The sequence below is a fragment of the Pan troglodytes genome, chromosome 7 (genome assembly GCF_028858775.2).
Source record: "Pan troglodytes isolate AG18354 chromosome 7, NHGRI_mPanTro3-v2.0_pri, whole genome shotgun sequence".
NCBI lineage: Eukaryota > Metazoa > Chordata > Mammalia > Primates > Hominidae > Pan > Pan troglodytes.
In genome coordinates, this window is record NC_072405.2 from 131931007 (window position 1) to 131941476 (window position 10470).

Here is a 10470-nt window from a genome sequence, read left to right on the forward strand (position 1 = left end):
TGGTGTTTTGATGAGTAAAGAAAGCATAGGAAGAAAGGAATATTAATGAAGTTAGTTGTTTATGAGAGAAGGAAAAAGTAAAATTTTATTAAACTCCTATGACATGGTTAAGTATTTTTCCTATGTATTTTTCATAGGATATTTTGATTACACAATAACTCTGAAAGATGAGTGTCATTTCCTTTATTATTCAGATAAACTAAGGCTCAAAGTGGTGGTGCAGTTTTCTCAAGTTTATACAACTGAAAAACAGCAGAGCAGCAGTTTGAATGCAAGTCAATCTGCAACCAAAGCCCAAGTATACAGTGAGTCAGAGCTCCAAACTTGTCTGGCCTTATACACTTCCAAAATGGGTAATATGGCAGCAATTTGTTTTGGAGCAAGAACTTTAGAATCTCCACTTTTTTTATATGTTATGATATTTCCTAATGGAGCTGAATATTTCAGGTACTGTACTGTACTACTCAGAGTGGCCTTATATTTAAAATCTAAATATCAAAGACCTGTAATCCTGAAAGCTTATAATTTACAACTCCTTTTGAAGGGAATGAATGGATTTAAGCATAGCCTCTATATGTCAGGTTTAAGATTAGAGAAGCTGCCCAGAAATTGCAAATTAGAGGTTTTCTGCATTATAAAGCAGGCCTCAAACACTTATCTGGATGAAAGAGAGCCAGATGCTGGCTCCAGGGTATGTAACCCGTAGTGAAGTTAGAACCCAGGAGCTAAAAATCAAATGGATTGCAGTGTACTTACTTGAGATATTTGCAGTGTACTTACTTTTTCCACTCTCTCTCTTTATACCTTGCTTCATTCCTGAAACCTTTGAAGCAGCTGAATTGGACCAAATGGCTTTTAAGTTATCCACCTACGATGATTCCACTAATAGCTTCATAAAACAGCCATTCATTTTTGATTCCCAAAGATCCTTTTTCCAGGATTTTTATTTTTGTAATAGTTGCATCTATTTTTTTTTAAATTAGAGACACATTACATGTTGTCTGGAGAGACTAATTGTTTGCTTATATGACATACCAGTGCCTCTGTTCATTCTGAGAGTAAGGCATATATACTGTGATTCTAGCCTCACCTCGTTAAAAAAAAAAAAAAAAGATTGTATTTGATTTTGTTACTCAACAGTCAACACAATCTAAGACAGAGAATAAAAAGCAAATTTTCCCTTGGTTTATAAAGCAATAGTGCTTCTTTTCCGTCAGTGCTCTCATATATTGCGAGAGTTGTTTCAAAGACTAGCTAACCCACTAATTGTACATTTTCCCAACATATAAGGATTAAACTCCTTGTTGCCCTGAAAAGCAGAATTGAAAGAAATCACTTAGATTTGCCTAAGCTATAGTGTGGAGAGCTTTCTGACAACAGATGGGTACGTTGAACTCTTTAGAGAAGAGCCTGTTTCTGTAGCTGGTAGGCTAAGCCAAATGAACCTGAAGGTTTCTGTCTCTTAACCCTGTGGTCCCCACACCTGGAGCTGATTACCCAAATAAGTAGGAGGTTAAGCTCTGAGTGAAAACAAACTTTTCTTAATCCAGTCTATCATGAGAACATTTGGACACAGGAAGGGGAACATCACACACTGGGGCCTGTCATAGGGTAGCGGGGGCAGGGAGGGATAGCATTAGGAGATATACCTAATGTAAATGACGAGTTAATGGGTGCAGCACACCAACATGGCACATGTATGCATATGTAACAAACCTGCAAGTTGTGCACAGGTACCCTAGAACTTAAAGTATGATAAAGAAAGAAAACAAATTCAACTTGTGATGTCAGAAAATATATGCCAGTGTCGCCTGAACTATGTTCTGCAGAATAATAATGTTAATCCAGATGTTAACCAACATCCCGGTGGAAAGAGTATCATAGTCATGTAAGTGTGGGGATTTCTGTATGTGATGGGCCTTTCTTGTAGATTCATAAAGCTCATCAGCATATTAAAAGTTTCTGAGAATTTATACAGCGAAGAAATATGGTGTTTCTTGGGAGAGATAGCATTATGAGATATACCTAATGTAAATGATGAGTTAACGGGTGCAGCACACCAACATGGCACATGTATACATATATAACAAACCTGCATGTTGTGGACATGTATCCTAGAACTTAAAGTATAATAATAAAATTTTTTAAATGTGGTGTTTCTTAAACATGCCTGAGATTAGAACTCTTTTAATTAATGAATGATCTTTCAATATCTTGGAGCACTGATGTTGCAAGCACTCACTGAAGCAACAGTTTTTCCTTTTCCAAGCGCAAAACCTAGTATATAGTAGACACCTAACAAATATTTGTTGAAGATCAAATAAGTGCATGAATGAACGAAATCATATAAAGTAAGGATATATATTTATATGCATACACTTGTAGTGTAAATAATTTTTTTTCCTATGGAAACAAATAACATGATCCAACCCATGATTACTGAACTCCTGCTTTTGGGGAGATCCTATGCTAGGTGTGGGGGGGACCAGGATCTAGGACAAGATGATGATCACACCATGTTACATGTGGAAGAGAGATCACCAGGGGTAAAGAAAACATGCTATGCAATACAGGTGGGACGGGGGGTCAGGGAAGATTTCTGGTGAAAATGGTATCGAATTGAGTCATAAATGACAAGGTAGAGTTAGCTATGTAAAGAGGTGATTTCATGAATCTATATGATATGCATGTATAAGAAAAGCTTCAGATGTACTGCATTGTAATACAGCTTAATAGCATATAAAATACACATTAGTATTTTATGATTTGAAGGTAAAACATTGTATCAGAAATGCCTTTGTTCAATGAGAAGGCTAGGTATTCCAGGAAACCAGATAATATGAGAACATGTGTCAACAGTACTTGTCCAAATTACGTCAAAGAAAAACATGAACCATTAAACAATATAGGAAATGTAGCACTTGGCATTTAAATTAGTAAGTTAAAAAAACAATTTTTGGAGTGGGGGGAATCTGTGCATCCTCATTATAGAAGTTCTAGTGAACTCTACTACTTCACCTTTCTCACAAATGAAGAACAGCCTCCTGCCCATACTTTTTTCTTTTCCAACACTGATGTATTTCTGTCTCTAGCCTCTCTTCATATCGTAAGTTATAAGTCGACCCAGGGATGAAGGAGTTCCTTACAGCTAAAAAGCTAAGATTTTGACTTAAAAGAAAAAATAACTCTGACTCTGTGGGCGTTTCCCAACCTGTATTGGGAGCTTTATTCCCTCACGCTTTTATTCTGTTCACAAATTTATTTTGAGTTCCTAATCTGTGACACACTATGTGCTCAGATCAGAGCATGCAATGCTGATACGATTTTACACAGTTCCTTTCTTTCTTTCTTTCTTTCTTTTTTTTTTTTTTTTGGAGATGGAGTCTCGCTGTGTTGCCCAGGCTGGAGTGCCGTGGCGCGATCTCAGCTCACTGCAAGCTCCACCTCCCAGGTTCACGCCATTCTCCTGCCTTGGCCTATCAAATAGCTGGGACTACAGGCACCTGCCACCACACCTAGCTAATTTTTTTGTATTTTTGGTAGAGATGGGGTTTCACCATGTTAGCCAGGATGGTCTCAATCTCCTGACCTCGTGATCCACCACCTCGGCCTCCCAAAGTGCTGGGATTACAGGCATGAGCCACTGTGCCTGGCCTCACACAGTTCCTTTCATCATCCAGCTTATCCTTTACTGAAAGAGACAGATGTTGAACAAGGAGTCATAGAAACAAAGGAGTCATAGAACAAGGAGTCATAGAAACAAAACTAAAAAATAAGCACTAAGAAATTTCATAAGAGAATATAATAGAGAAACAAACCTGGCAATGGAAGTCATGGAAGACTTCCCCGAGGAAATGAGGATTGAGCTGAGGCTGAAGGGTAGATAGGAATTCACTACACAAAGGCGGCAGTGGCAGGAAGTGGGGTCAGGAAGAGCTTCTGGAAACGACCACAGTAAAGTAAGAGCATGGCTTACTTTGAGTTCCTTTAAGTAACTCTTTGAAGGAAAGTGTAATTTCTTATTTCTGATAACTTTTAATGTGCTGATGAGCTTTATGAATCTACAAGAAAGGCCCATCACATACAGAAATCCCCACACTTACATGACTATATTTCTTATGCCAAGCTGATCTCGAACTCCTGACCTCAGGTGATTCGCCTGCCTCGGCCTCCCAAAGTGCTGGGATTACAGGCATGAGCCACCATGTCCAGACTTCAAATTTACTGTCTATAGTCATGTCTCACTCTTGGTTAACTACAACCTCCACTTTAATTAAATTTGTTAATTCTGATATCTGATATCTTATTTCTGATATCTTATTTCTGATTTCTGCTTATCCTGCAGCCAAATGCCTGGAATACTACCAACTTTCCTAAAAGAATATTTATTACTTGGGTCCATCCATCCTTCCTGGTTCCTTCATGTGTTCATTTACTTATTCCCCATTTTTTTTTTTTTTTTGAGACTGTCACCCAAGCTGCAGTACAGTGGCACGATCTTGGCTCACTGCAACCTCCACCTCCTGGGTTCAAGCCATTTTCCTGCCTCAGCCTCTCAAGTAACTGGGATTACAGGAGCCTGCCACCACACCCAGCTAATTTATTTTTTTGTATTTTTAGTAGAGATGGGGTTTCACCAGATTGGCCAGGCTGGTCTTGAACTCCTGACCTCAAGTGATCTGCCCGCCTCAGCCTCCCAAAGTACTGGGATTACAGGCGTGAACCACTGCCCGGCCTATTAACCTAATTTTATTGAACACCTGACTGTGCTAGTTACCATGGAGGATTCAAAAATGATAAAGACATAGACTTAGCCTCAGAAACCTTTTCGTCCACCAGGTTGTTATCATGTGCACTAATACTCATAAAACAAGACAGAAGAAAGTCTGGACTGCATGACAGAGATAAAAATAGAACGCTAAGAGTGAAGGTAAATAAATCATTTTAAATTGAGGTATTGGGGAAAGGATATGCTAGTAAAATGAAGAATATGGAAGAATTTTGACAAGTAGATATGAGAATGGGGGAACAGTGAAAAGCCATTTAAAATTGAGAGCAAATACCCTCTAACAAAGATAAAGGAGAAGGGCAAAGGTGAAAAGCCATTTAAAATTGAGAGCAAATGCTAACAGAGGAGAAGGGCAAAGTGTGTTCAAGAGGGAGCAAAAAAATCTAGTTTAGTAGGACATGAAAAATAGTAGGAGTAAAGGACTGCAAGGGAGAAAATAGATAATCATCAGTCTTGAATAATTTCTTACATATTTAATGCTTTTATCTTGTTGACAATGAGGTGAAGTTAAATCTTTGTATTCAGAATTGGGCCTTAGAATGATAATTTTAACAGAAATGCAAAGAATCCATTGGATGAAACAGAAATGGAGAATAGAAAGGTAGTCAGGAGGTATTTTCTTTCTCTTTTTTTTTTTTTAGACGGAGTCTCACTCTGTGCCAGGCTGGAGTGCAGTGGCGTGATCTTGGCTCACTGCAACCTCTACCTCCCTGGTTCAAGCGATTCTCCTGCCTCAGCCTCCCGAGTAGCTGGGACTACAGGCATACGCCACCATGCCCAGCTAATTTTTGTATTTTTAGTAGAGACGGGTTTTTGCCATGTTGGCCAGGCTTGTCTCGAACTCCTGAGCTCAGGTGATCTGCTCGCCTCGGCCTCCCAAAGTGCTGGTATTACAGGCGAGAGCCACTGTGCCCAGCCATCAGGAGGTATTTTCAACAGTTCAGGTAAGAGATTTAAAAAGTCTTAACAAGGATGAGAGATGAATTTGAATGACATGGCAAAGGTGGGATCAAATGACTATAATAACTAGCTGGTTGCGGGCTTCTTATACCAAAACAAAAGCTGAAGAGAGTGCTTGGGTAATTGGCAAGAGGCGATGACCTGAGAATGTAAAGCAAGAGGCAGCCTTGGAAGAAATACAATGAATGTGGTCAGGTGACTGGGAGAGAAATACCAGTGTATTACAAGCATGCTCAGGCCAAATCGTAATTATAAACACAATTGTTTCTGTGAGATCTTTGAAACCAAACATCATAAAGTGCCTTATTTTATGACAATGTTAGAACCCTGTCCAAAAATTCCATGGGTGTGTCATCTATCAAAAGTAATGTAAATATCTCATTCTAGTATTTCTCCCAGTTGTGTTATGGTCTTCTATCATCCATCTTCAAATTTACTTGCTTTTTTTTTTTTTTTTTTTTTTTTTTGAGACAGTCTTGCTCTGTTGCCCCGGCTGGAGCGCAATGGCATGAACTCGGCTCACTGCAACCTCCACCTCCTGGGTTCAAGCAATTCTCTGGCTTCAGCCTCCTGAGTAGCTGGGACTACAGGCATGTGCCACCACGCCCGGCTAATTTTTGTATTTTTAGTAGAGACGGAGTTTCGCCGTGTTGGCCAAGCTGGTCTCGAACTCCTGACCTCAGGTGATCCGCCTGCCTCAGCCTCCCAAAGTGCTGGGATTACAGGCGTGAGCCACCATGCCCGGCCTTCAAATTTACTATCTATAGTCATGTCCCACTCTTGGTTAACTACAACTTCCACTTTAATTAAATTTGTTAATTCTGTTTAAAGGACCACATATTAAAAGCACACCACTATCGCTGTATTCATGTTCTTTTACCTGAAAAATCCTTAATTCCCATCCAAGTTTGCACGTCTTTAAAGAATCAACCTAAATACCAGGCTATCTTAAAACCTGTCGTTATGAGGCTAATTGTACATGTTCACCTTCTTCTTTTTACATCCCATGCCACTCTGTATAAAGAGTATTATTCTATTTTACATCAAATCCCAGTGTAATTACCCTCTTACTTACAGTGTAAATATCCCTCTTACTCAATTGTAAGCTCTTTGAGTATAGACACAGTGTACACCACTTCATTTCTTGCCCATGACAGGAACTTTTTTGTTTTTTTGAGACAGAGTCTCACTCTGTTGCCTAGTTTGGAGTGCAGTGGCATGATGTCCACTCATTGCAACCTCCACCTCCCGGGTTCAAGTGATTCTCGTGCCTCAGCCTCCAGAGTAGCTGGGATTACAGGCATAAGTCCCCATGCCTGGCTAATTTTTGCATATTTAGTAGAGACGGGGTTTCACCATGTTGGCCAGGCTGGTCTCGAACTCCTGACCTCAGGTGATCCACCCGCCTCGGCCTCCCAAAGTGCTGGGATTGCAGGCGTGAGCCACAGTGCCCAGCCTATAACAGGTACTTAATAAGCTTAGTTAAAACCAGATATCTGCCAACACCCATAAATTATATTGAAGTAGAAAAGTTCAATGGGAGAATACAATATTTGAATGAATAACTATCTTAGAAATGATATGCAGTTTGAAGGGAATAATATAAGATACTAGATTAGGGCAATGCTTCTCAAACTTTAATGTGTGTAAAAGTCACCTGGATGGGAATCTTATTAAACAGATTCTCCAGAGAATTTGATTCAGTAGGCCTGGGGTAAAGCTACGAACTTGCATTTCTAATAAATTCCCACATGCTGCTGATGCTGCTGGACAGTGGATAAAATACTGAGTAGCATTAGTTGAAGGGGCAAGCTTGATGTCATAATGTCTGGACCTAAATTCCACCACTACAATGTACTGGCTTTATAATATTAAGTTACCAAATTTATTTAAACTTCATTCAGCTTCCTCGCTTAAAATGGTAATAATAATGGAACTTCTTGGGACTGACATAATAACTAATCTATAAAGCATGCTTCTGGTAGTGCCTAAAACATAGTATGTGCTCAAAAATTAGGTGTCAGTGTGAGTACTTAATGGTACAAATAAGTCCACAGATTTCTAAAGAGCGGGGGTCATTAACTATGGGCTGCAGGATATATCTGGCTTGTTGCCTGTTTTGGTAATGCTGGTGAATTAAGAATAGTTTTGTGGGGTTTTTTTTGTTTTGTTTTGTTTTGTTTTTGAGATAGGTTCTCATTCTTGTTGCCCAGACCGCAGTGCAGTAGTGCAAACACAGCTCACTGTAGCCTCCTCGACCTCTGGGGCTAAAGCGATCCTCCCACTTCAGCCTTCTGAGTAGCTGGGACCACAGGCAACGCCACCACACCGGGCTAATTTAAAAAAAAATTGTTTGTAGAGACTGGGTCCTGCCATGTTGCCCAGGCTAGTCTCAAAATCCTGGCCTCAAGCAATCCTCCCACACTGCTGGAGTTACAGGCATGTGTTACCATGCCCAGTCCTAAAATGTATACTTTAAGGCTCTTTACATTAAAAGATTGTCACCAAGTGACTTCATCAGTGAATTATTAAGTTTAGAACCATCAATATTTCTGGATTATCTGACAATAATGTTCAGTGGCTATAGTTTATAATGTAGCAGTACAAAAGTAATGAAGGATTCTTAGAAAACAGATAACACAAAAGAACTGGGAAATAAGATGAATTTGAGGGATAAGAGGTAAAATGAGATAATTACTATCAAAGTTCCTCTAATTAGAAAATGCTGTTAGATGTCCCAACCCACTTTTTAAAAAGTCGATATTTATTGTCTTTTTTTTCCTGATTATAAAAACATATTTATAGTATTTGGAAAATACAAAAACATATACAGAATATAAATCGGTCATTCCCAGTATTAGAGATAATCATGTTTAAACATCTTCACTTTTATAAAATTGGGATGTTACTGTACAAAATGGTTATTTTTTTAATGTGACATTTCTCCAAAATCCACGTGTTCTCTGAGAACATTGTGTTCAATAGCTAATGATGTCCCATTTTTTAGAAATGCCATGATTTATTTAATTATTGCCCTCATCATTTGATTTTAGGTTAAGGTTTTATTATTTCTGAATAATGCTGAAATAAACAAGCTTGCTTATCATATTTCTGCATATCTTTGATTTTTTTTCCTGCTATAAGTTACTATAATTTAAAAAATTGTCTAAATTTGTGCTGCTTTCAAGGGAAGCAGAAGAAAGAGAAGATTATAGACAAGGGTAATGATAATTAAGCAGTCTCTCTCCTCTCTCTGTGGTTTTCCAGGTTTTCAAACCACACCAGTTTTAGGGATTTCTACCTAATAATAAGTAACATTAAATGACATATTCTTTTTTACCAACCATCATTTTTTTTAAAACCCCCCTTCCTAAATTCATACCATTATAATCAGGAAAACAAAGTTCCCCCTTCCCTTAGAAAAAAAGGCAATAATCTTATCAAAAATATTTTATTTACAAAAAATTAATTATACTATACATCCTATACTGGAAATACATTGAATAATTGCTAAAATAAATACAGGCAATTAATTCAACTTTTTATAAGAATGAGAGAATTTGACATTTGAATGTTATCAAAGCTTAACTTAGAACATAAATAGTTAAAAAGGCAAACTCAAGTTTTCATCTCATTTATTGGCATGGTGTGTTTTGTTTTCCACAAGCTCTCCAATCAGTGAGAGTCTTGAGTTTCAGATGTACCTTTTTGTACTCTGAAGGTAGGACGTGCAGCTTTTTCTTAGGCAGGATAGATGTAACACAGATGACTGCATAAAAAAGAGGCAGAAAGGCAGGAAGCCCATTTTTTTTTTAACACTTCTCCATGTGTCTCTGCCTCACCATAATGCTGTTTATTCAATTATTCATATATTCCGATTGTGTTTTCAACACAGGTCTACACAGCACCAGCTACAAGGCAAGGTCAATCGTGTAAAAAATAAAACTGGATAATGGAGGCCTTGTAGTAACTAAATTAGCCAAGTTCAGAGTATTTGGTTCAACAATTTTTATATGTGCCAATCATTGATATACTTATTAAACCTTGATGTCACTTCTACTGTGTAGACATTTTTATACAGGTCCAGAACAGGAAATAGGAAGTGATGATCTGTGTAATTCAGAAAAACAAAATTCCTCATTTGAAAGTAAAAGAGGATAGATACTTGGTGATTCTATCTGCCAATTTTGAATTTATATGTTTTATAATTTATCCAACTCACCCGTGTAAACATTATACTAACATGTAAAGTGAACTGGCAAGTTGAAAAAAAAAAAGACAGGCAAAACATGTTCAATGTATAGGTAGGACCCAGTAAATTCAGGCCACAGAACAAAACCTTTGATAAACTGCATTGTATGTGTCCAAAATTACACAGATAATTTCTCCACTTTCCACTTGACTTGTCTGGGAAAACACTGCCAGAATCTCCAAAGATTATTCATCTTTGATACCCACGTTTTGTCCAGTGCTGGATGCCTACTGTTTTCTTTCAAAGACTATCATTCCCTTTTTTTAAAATCTTATGAAAAAATTGCACTACCTTTGGCCTTGATTTTCAATGATTTTTTTTTTTTTTAGGTACACACGAAAGTGTGCATTTTTACTTCCAAAGTGTGATAGGTATATTGGCCTTTTCTAAAAGAAATAAAAACAAAAAGTTAAAATATTGAAAGTTTAAATACTTCTTTCACAGAAATAAACTATTCAATTTTAAAAGG